A 10,598-nucleotide genomic window follows, 5' to 3' on the forward strand; every position below is an offset into this window, starting at 1 on the left:
ATACGCTTCTGAGCTGAAAATGTCCACGGATTTCGTCTAGGAAATCTGGTCCCCTTAACTTTACTCCATGTCTATAAAGTATATCAAAGTCACTTTTATGACACTAAATGAATCTCAATGTCCATGTACATATAGGAAAATTCATATGTAGATTGTTAGATGGGTATAGATCAATTCTGCTAACATTTTGGTGATGATCAAAAATGCAAAGTTTCGCAAAAAGAACGGAAAGTGCATCAGGTCGGAAGGGTCCGGAAATGGCTAATAGCAGCGAGTGGTGTCCAAACGTGGACACAGTGACGCTAGGTATACTTGTAAGAGACACGAGGAAGAAGCTCATGAATGAGCATGTTGCTACGACAACACAAACTAGCACTATTGACATCAACAGTCAACAGCATTGTTCATTATAACACTTCTGTTTGGCATTTATTATTACCTAGCTACTAAGGTTAGCCTGCAGTCATTGACATCAACAGTCAACACTTAACATTGGCATATATTAATTAGTAATGCTTATCAAAATAAACGTTGGATGTATTTATACAACCAAGAAGATGTAATCATGTCGTGCTACTATTTAGCTAGCTAACTAGCGCACACTCTGGGTTAGCCTGAGTTCCCGGGGAATATGAGGACCCAAAAGCAGAGATAGGCAGGCAGGCAAATGTTGCTTGAGTGTTTATTAACAAAAGAGTCCAAACCAATGCAGGGATCCAAAATGCAATAAAAACAAACGTCAAGGAAAAAACAAAGTCATACACTTTGTGTTTGTTTCTAGACTCTGTCCTTTATTTTTGTTAAAAGCAGCACTTTGTTGTGATTGACATCACAACAACACGACAAACCCTCGAACGTATAGTTGCCTCACAATTACAAATATATACTTGCAATAACCAATTTGAAACCTTCCAATCTGGTTTTCGCCCCCTCACAGCACAGAAACTGCTCTGGTCAAAGTCTTCAACGACCTACTCACTTCTGCTGACACGGTTCCCTCACATCCTATTCTTTGACCTGAGTGCAGCCTTCGATACTGTGAGCCATAACATTCTGCTCACCGACTCAAAGACCTTGGTATCGAAGGTACTGCACTCACCTGGCTCCGTTCCTACCTTTTTGACAGATCTCATTTCATCTCCCTTCATAACCACATCTCTGTACTGCCTCAGTCACACCAAGGCGTTCCCCAGGCTCCGTACCGGCCCCCTTTTTTCATCATCTACCTCCTCCCTCTTGGTCAGATACTCCGCCATTAACTAAAATTCCACTGTTATGCGATGACACCAGATCTACCTCAGCACAACTCCCCACAATCCCCCCTCTCCCACATCAAAATCTTGTCTGTCAGCAATCAAAAACCTGGATGCACCCACAACTTTCTCAAACTAAACAGCAATAAAACAGAATTCCTCCTCATCGGCCAAATCCACTCTCTGCAAAGCCAACACCCCACTCTCATCATTGACGGTACCATTGGTCCCCCTCTCCCCAGGCCCGCAACCTGTGGTGTGATTTTGATTCAACCCTCTCCTGCGCTCACATCCGTCAAGTCATCAAAACCTCCTCTTTCACCTTCGAAATATTGCTAAAATCAGACCCTCATCACTCCCTCTGCTGCCGAAAGACTTATTCATGCCTTCATCCTCACGACTCGACTATTGCAACTCACTAATCCTCGGCATCAGCTCAACCTCCATCAAAAGGCCAACTGGTTCGAACTAGCTGCACGTCTCATCACCGCTCCACATCCTGGCAACACTCACTCCGGTCCTAAAACAGCTTCACTGCTCCCATCTCTCACCGGATCACATACAAGATCCTGGTCCCACCTACAAAGCCATCCACCACCTTGCCCCGTCATACCTCACTGTCCTGCTCCCCTACCAACCTTCACGGGCCCTCAGATCCACCCAGCGGTCTCCTCTATGTCCCCAAGTCAAAGCTCCGCAGTTTTGGGGACCGAGCCTTTTCCAGGGCAGTTCCAAGGCTGTGGAACTCCCTCCATGAGATCGCGATCTCAGAGTCCCTCAACATTTTTCAGTCCTGTCTGAAGACCCATCTTTTCGGTTCTGCCTATCCTTAGTTTTTTTATTTATTTTTTATTTTTTAAAACAAAACTGTCTCTACCCGGTTAAGCGACTTTGAGCTCGGGAAAAGCGCTATACAAATTCAATTTATTATTATATTATTATTATTCATTTTAAACTATAGTTGATCCCCGGTTTCCTTGCTCAGAGCCCCAAGGGCTTACATGCTAATGTGGAACTAAATGCATCTAATAATTTACCCAGTTTGAACGAAACGTTATTATTTCTGAAAAGATGACAGAGAAACATTTTACTCAACATTTAAGTAAATATCTTTAGCTACAGTACACATGCTATGCATTGCGTAATAAGGTTTGCACAAATTCTCATTGGGAACACTTTCCCTTGCATAACACACAAAAGAGCCTACCAGGCTTTTGAATATTTATTAAATTTGACATTCTAGACAGGAGGGGAAGTGACATATCTGCTTGACTCACTCAACAGAATGCTCATCTTAATCCACTGATAAGCCTTGTCATGTTTGAATAACTAATCAAAGAGTTTAGTGGGTGAGTGAAATCCAGTCAAAGCCAAAATGATTCACCTGACATACAAAGTTGTTTTGCTGGGTTTTCTACGTTTAAACTGTAGATGTAAGAGAAAAGAAGAGAAGGGTTTTCTCCACTTTTCAAACTATCCATGTTGTTGTACTCAATATTTACATATACTATATAAAGAAGGACACAGTATCTCTTGTTATCTTTCCACCCCTGAAATGTTGTATGCAGTAGCGCTAGTAGTGTTTCTGATTGCTCCGGTAGATAGATAGATATGCGCATACGCAGTTATGCACGTTAGCATTTGATAGTTTGCATACATGAAAAAGAACCCATCATTGTGGTCATATCATTAAGGATAATCAATTTGAAAAGTGTGTTTATTTGCACAGGTTGATGATCATTGGAGCGTAGCTAAGGAGACGCTTTGTGCCAGTTTAATCTAGGGAGAGTATATAATATAAATATAAAACAGAGAGTTTGCTGCTTGTGTAAAGTTGACAGAAATATCAAAAGTTCTGCTAGCAATCCGTCTTTTCAAGGAAGCACATAGATCTGTGCCTGCCTGAAGTCTTTGAAGGTATGATTTGGTGGATTTTGGTGTCAGGAAACTGTTTGGTTTTTGAAAGTGTGCATGCCTGAGAGAGAGAGAAGTTCCTAATAGACTAATATATAATATGAACTAATATAGCTCTAGCTGTAATTGCGTATGTTTGCGTGTGTGAATTTGTGGACACAAACACCATGCACTTGTACCACCCTGTCTGTTTAACTGGCCAATGATTAATTCATCCCTTAACTGTTAAGGATGTACATAAATGTATAAATAAATAGCAAGTTTCTTTGCTAGTTTAATACCGACACAGTTTGCAATTCGCAATTTCCTATCCAGTGGATTTGGACACGCCCTAAAGGCACCTCCGCCATGTGCTTTACGCAAACCGGTCTCACGCCAGTTCGTAAAATGGTCACGTTATTTGGATTTATTGATTTGTGTACAGGTAACGATTTTCGAACGTGACCATTTCACGAACTTTCATGTAACTGGGCTGCTCTGGGGTTCGCAACATGGGGGAAATAAAAACGCCACACGCCAGCAAGAACAACCGGACGGACCGCCACAAGCAGGATGCGATCCCTGGGTGCAGAGACATGAGCCACTGTCTCTGTGGCACGCAACAACGGGGAAATGAAACGCCGGTTTTGGCTAGGAAAATAAGAACGGGGAAGAGAACCGTCAAATGCAGGACACGCCGACAACAGCGGGATGGTTGTGGTTATGAATAACGCTGAAAGGAACTGCAACATGTGGGACGCAATCCCCGGTCTCCAGGGTGAAAGTCCTGTGTTGTTTGACCAGTCACAAAATTTGTAATCAACACTCGAAAATAACAACATTAACTTGATCTGTACACAAATCAATAGATCAAATAATGTGACAATTTCACAACAACATGCTTTACGCTGTGCGCTTAAATCGTTAAATTAGGGCCCTGAAGCTACACACAACATTTAGCTATCCTGGCTCTGTGACTGTTTGTTTGATTAACTAGGATTAATCTGATAAATTATAACATAGACTCATCTATCGTGCAACAACCTTATGTGACAGGTATGCCTCTGAATAACGTAGAACAATGACCAATTTAGTCACTACAATGTAAAATATCTTTAATCATACAGTGAAGGACAGAGTATGTCACAAGCACACAAGATAATGGTAAAGTTATAAAGATGCCATTGCACCTTTTTTATTGGACAAATACTTCCAAGCCAGCTACTATGGCTATAGTTTTAGAAAGTCGATTTTGCTGATGTTCCTGCTGTAAAGGCCTGAAGTCCCCCTAACCTTTTTGTCTAGACTATGTAGCTGTGGTATTGTAACTGTTGAATGGGCCCTGCCTGGAGATCCCAGGCTGTACTCCAATTCATAAAAGGTGAAAGTGATTTAGCCAATGGCCAGACCCAGCCAAGCATTAAAAGCAGCCAGAAATAATCTTAAAACACTGTCATAAAATTCACATCTAGCAGTGCAAGGACACTAAAGTTTGAGTTATATAACCTCATATTTCACTTAAAAGCCATAATGCTACAATTTAGCATATTGCCAGCATTTTGACCTAAGGAAAACTAGAGTGATTTAAATGAGACAAAACATTGTCAATTTTCTCTAAATAGCCAAAGAAAAAAAACGGCCTAATTGTAGAAGGTTTTCTTGGCTGGAGAATATGTTAGCATTCACATATGCAAATTTGCATGTCCAGGGATGTACGCAAAAATAATCCGAGCCCAGACACATATTTAAAGAACAAAAGTAGACACAAATGTCACAAACTGTTCCACCCACACGTGTGATCTCTCATCTCCAGGGGTGTGAGAGAAGGCTGCTGAGGGAAAGAAAGGTGAGAGTGGTGGGGAGGCATAATCACAAAGCGCATTGAAACTGATGGTAGTTAAAATTCTTCTTGACCTGTTCAGGAAAATCAACCATGCATGCAGTGTTTACTTGGCTTAGCCACACTATTCTTTCTACATATCCCCCAAACCTTTTTTCACAGTGTCTTCTTGTGTCATGTCCCATTATTGCTAGAAGCCCTAATTTAAAGCCTTGAATTAAACACCCAGCATAGCAAACCCATATAACTTTATTATGGCCTCAATGCTTTAATGTGCAGTAGTAAAAAAGTTACACAGGCACCATTTTAATGTGCTCTTTTCATTAATTACAGAATACAAATTGGAGAACTCAGGGTCCCATTAAAGTATGGGAAAAGTTTAACAATTTCTCTTCTTATTCAGAACTTGAGTTGCAGGAACAAGAGAAGGATGCATGTAACAGAGGCAGAGTAAATTGAAAATGGTGATGAAAGAAACCTATAAATGATGCATAAGTGACCATAAGGGGTAGGCTAGTTTATGGAGTTTATGGCTTCTGGTGCATAACACTGAGTTGGAGATGTAAATAAGAAGCACTTTCTCCAGGCATTCAAACTGATGTTGATGTGCCCTTGATCATGTAATAGAAACCTTTTGTTTTAGTGGAGCTTTTGCCGGCCCAACAGCACAAGGCTGTAATAGCCAAGTCCTGTGCGTTTGTGTAGACATTCAGCAGACACAAAACAACATTATAATTTCTTTAAAGCCATGTTTCTGGACACTGGAGGAAAGGAAATCCAATATTCACTCTCATGTAAGCATGGTTATGGCTTCCGCAAACATTCTGGCTTTTTAGCAGCTAAATGATCCATTGTGTTTAACAGCTAGTTGATCACTCATCTGCCTGCCATTTGGTGTTGGGAAGTTAGGGTACAGTGGGGTTATCAGAGCTTTGTTCACTAAAAACAGCTGCCTTCTTCTGGAAATGAAGCTAATAATGACAACAGTGAGACTGAATCAAAACTAGCTGTCGGCCGTAAAATCAAAATAATGAGCTGAAAAGATGCTTAAAGGGGAAGGGAAATGCAGGGTCAGTTCATAATTCTCTGATGGTTCATCACTATTACGCACAGCCATCTGACCTATTGTTAATTCTAAAAATATTGTTTTATTCTAAACCAATGTCATTTTTGCTCCTGTTTGTTTCTGGTTTAGACCATGGTAACAGTCAGGTGCTTCTCTCACACCTACAGAAACTTAAAATCACATGCTATTATTATCAAACTAATTCACTAAGTAAATGATGACTGGGTAAAGCAGCAAGTTGCTTCTTCTGTGCTATTGACTAAAAAAACAAGTTATCCCGCTCGAGTCATGGCAAGATGACTTTGTTAAGGTTTCTTAGCTTTTTAGTAAACAAAATAAACTGACAAAATGTCAGAAAAAAGGAAATGTACAGAGCCCCAAAAGTGACATGGAGAAGAAAAAAAACGAAGAAAAAATTAATTAAAAAAACACGTACTGGGGACAAACACTAAACTTAAGATCTCAAGTTTGAAAATAAAGATTTTTTGTTTTTTCCCCTTCATCCAAATTGAGATCTTGACTTTCAAACTCGAGATCTCAACTTTCATGCAGGAAAGAAAACATATAAATATATAAACAGATTTTTTTTTCTTTGTTTTCCTTTCCCCTCCATGTCAAAGTCAAGATCTCGCAAATAAAACTTGAGATCTTGCAGAACAAAGTCAAGATCATACAAAAGTGTTTGTCACAAGTACATGTTTTTTTTCTTCTTTTTTTTCCCTCCATGTCACCTCTGGGGCTCTGTAGAAATATTCCTACACCTAGACAGAAAAATACAACCATACACCTTCTAAATTCAAGTTTGTCTCTTTCATGAACCAAGACAAATTTATTAACATTACCAAACGTTACAATATCATAAAACACTTTTTGAACACTATTCAAACGAGACAGAAACAGGTCACAGTCTTTCCTCCTTTCCAACAATCTGTCATTTTGACATTCAGTTTTTTTCCAGATAAGAGATAAGGTTGAAAATCTCAAAATTGTCCCTTGAAAAGATCACAACCATCGTATTAAAATTCATTTTCATAATACATATGTCACTTTCTTTTAAAACTGCTCAAATAAGAACGCAATTTTCATACTGTGGTAAAGTTTGATAGTGTTAAGACCTGAGCTTCATTTTTCTTATACATATTTCAGATCAAAGCAGATTGTAGAATATCAGTTTTTGCATTAACTCCTTGTAAGATGAAAGACACCACCCTACATCAATGCAAATAATGCAGATACCGCTGTTATTGACCTCAAGAAATGTGTTAATTTTCTACACGTTCTGGTACAACTTTATTGTTGAGCAGGGATATGTATGGAGCTCTAGTTTTGTGTGAACCATTACAGTCCAAAATTGACAGCAGTCTGGTACAAATAGCATTTATTATCCCAAATGGAATACAGTGTCTGTGTTGTAAAGTGGTAATCAACCAAAGATGGTCCTCTCACCATGCTTAAAACATTAATATGGCTCACCAGACAGAAGCTCATGTCACATGCTTGAGATGTTAAGAAGTTCAGATCTGTACTGTAATACTTCTTTTTTATTTTCTCTAGCACCTCTCTTCATCAGTGAGAGATTCATAAAGCTCTATTGTTACTGAAGGATCCTGCTGAGGGAGGCACTTGTGACAACAGAGACGAGCATGTCAGGAAGTGATTATTTAAATCAGTGCATCAATTAACATGTCTGCCTAACGAGAAGTCCTGTTGTTATTGGTGACAGCAGAATTACTTTGGTTTTATCAGTGGAGACATTTGCAGGAGTATATTAATTGACCAAAAGTACTTAATTTACACAGAATTAAAATTAGCTACCTGCAGACCGGTAATTAGATGAAGCCAAAAACAGCATATAGTATTATTGGACCAACAACTTTTCACAACTGAATATATAAAATATGAACAACAACAGTAGAAATTTAACTCAACAGAGTAATATCATTGTAAAGTGTCTAAATTTCCTTTGGTGTGTTGCGGAGAGCATTGATATTCCATGCTTTTTATGCTTTATTCTTTTCACTGTTGTCCGTTTCAATCCACATTTCAGAAGTGACTACAGCTATTACAAACCTTTCTTCCAATTCGCAGTTTAGAGGATTACTGACTGACACATCAATTGGAACTAAACTCAAAGAAGTTTTTTCACAGTGAATACATCTACCATTTAGTTTTTCATTGCAACATCACATTGCTGTTCATTTGCATTAAGTAAGTGCACAGCAAAGATGTTTCCCCGGCCACTGCTCCACTCTCTGTAAATCCTTTTCTTCAAATGATCAATTAAAAACAAATAACTTCAGCCCACTTTGTCACACATACGGTAAAGAGCACCAAATTGCTTTTTGGTCATTCCATAAACATTTTTTTATAACCAGATTCATTTCAATTTTGTGTTAAAGCCATAGAAACAATTCTTATTTGATCACACATTACAGCCTTAGTGCAAAGCGAATTTAGTCACAATACTGTAGGCATTTAATCAGCAGTTGTCTCCTATCTGTAAACAGGAATTACATTATGGACACTCACATATTGTCTTCTATTACCTCTTTGTCTGATGCTTCATACTCTTCTTCTACAGTAGATGTGTACTGATATACAAAAACTTAATTTCTCTTGAATGAAGTTGTCACTGTAATTGAAGCTGCTGATCTCCTGCTGTTTCAGAATTGTGTATACACCCCTACTAAGAAGATGAGAAGAAACAAATACTAAAATCTTTGGAAATATGCTGACCTGCACCCATGTTAGAAATCTGTTCTACGAGCGGTATTATAGGATGAGTGCTGAACTATGCAGCCAGAGACAACAAGCTGGATGTCTGAGACAGCAACCAACACAGCACAGCTCCAATTTAAACCAGCTTCACTTAAACCCTCTTTTTTATTTCTTTCATTCCTCTCTCACCATACTTCCCCCTCCCCTTCCATCTCTGATATCTTTGCATGCATTTATAACACATATACACACACCTTGCTGTAAGGTGAGCCTTTCACATCACAAATCTCAAATGCTTTTTCACACAGTGCGTAAGGAGGGAGAGATAGAAAGGATAAGGACAGAAGAGAGAGAGAGAGAGAGGTAAGAAAAGGAGCTTAATCACAGATTGATGGCTGTTAATAAAGTTTGATTATTACTGAAAAGGCACTCTGGGTTTCTAATTGACACTTGTAATAGCCTGGGAGACCAGACAAGGAAGAAAGGGGATAGGGAGAGAGAGACTTTTCTTGAGGCGCAGCAGGGTATGCATGGCTGCACACCACAGTCCAAATCACATGATGACAAATGAAGGGAAAACGTGGATAAACAAAATTAACGTAAGGAAAACTGCCTTTGAGACCACTGTTGGTAAATTAAATTAAATTAAATTAAATACAGTTATATGCAAATGCTGGCTATTCAACCTTTTTGACATACATAGTTGCTTTCCATACAAAAGCGGAACTAAAAGTGGCCTAAATCCATATTCAAGTATTCCTTCATGTGTTTCTTTACGGCTTTCCACACAAAGAATGATAACTTTAACTACAACCATAACTATAACTATAATAATGTTATCGAGCAATATTGTTCTGCAAATAGCAACGTCAAACGTGCACTGCACACTCCAGCTGATACTTCACATTAGATGTTGCAATGTACAACTTAAGGAATGTCTGTAGTTATATCTTACATATTTGTGAATTCGGGTACATTACATGAACCAAAAAAAACGTTATAGTTGTCGTTCTTGGTATGTACGGCCCTTGACTGCAGTGAGGACAACTTGAAATTTAATTTTAAGCACTATTAGTGTTTCTTGCAGGTTACCAAAGCACCACCTTTCTTTATAGACTCAACTGAATCAAATACATGTTTGAAAGCTCACTTTTTCTCTCCTTCTTTTCAATCTGTCTACTTAATGTTCAATGTCTTACTTCTTCTGCACTTTTTACATTGTTCACCATGTGTACATAGAATAAAATGTTTTAATATCTTCTGAAAGGTAATTTCTTATTTACAGAAACTTGGCAAATACAATTTAACTTCCTTAATGTTCTTTCAGAATATGTGCTTCCACTTGAGGTAAAAACTGTGTAATTTCATACATGTGGATACATATTGAAATATTTGGTTACACTTTACTTGAAGGTATCTACATAAGGGTGATATGCCACTGTCATGAATGTGTCATAAAACATTATAAAAAGTCATAAACATGTATGACATAATGCTTCTTTTAGTAAGTGTCATTCGATTTTGTCGTGACAAGATATGGTTAAGGTTCATGTGTCATGACTGTGTCATGACAGTGTCATATCACTCTTATGTAGAAAACTTTAAGTAAAGTGTTACCAAATATTTTCTTTGTCACACCTGACATTTTTCTTTAAAAGATATTGTTTGTTCTCAAGGCAAAATTATAAAGGGAAATTTAAATGAAGGTGAAAGTTATATTTCTCAAGTTTTTACAAACACCAAACCTAAGGCAGTACTGTCTGACTTTTGTTCACAAAATTTCACCTCTGAGGTCCCAGTTTACAATTCATCTTTACTGTGACTAGAA

General features: G+C 38.4%; 1 protein-coding gene across 1 annotated transcript in view; it reads left to right on the top strand.

Annotated features, from left to right (window-relative positions):
• The window catches only part of LOC116698496 (zeta-sarcoglycan), a 372,560-nt gene that overhangs the window by 308,598 nt on the left and 53,364 nt on the right, over positions 1-10,598 (top strand). The window lies entirely within an intron of this gene.

The sequence above is a fragment of the Etheostoma spectabile genome, chromosome 2 (genome assembly GCF_008692095.1).
Source record: "Etheostoma spectabile isolate EspeVRDwgs_2016 chromosome 2, UIUC_Espe_1.0, whole genome shotgun sequence".
In the NCBI taxonomy this organism is placed as follows: Eukaryota; Metazoa; Chordata; class Actinopteri; order Perciformes; family Percidae; genus Etheostoma; species Etheostoma spectabile.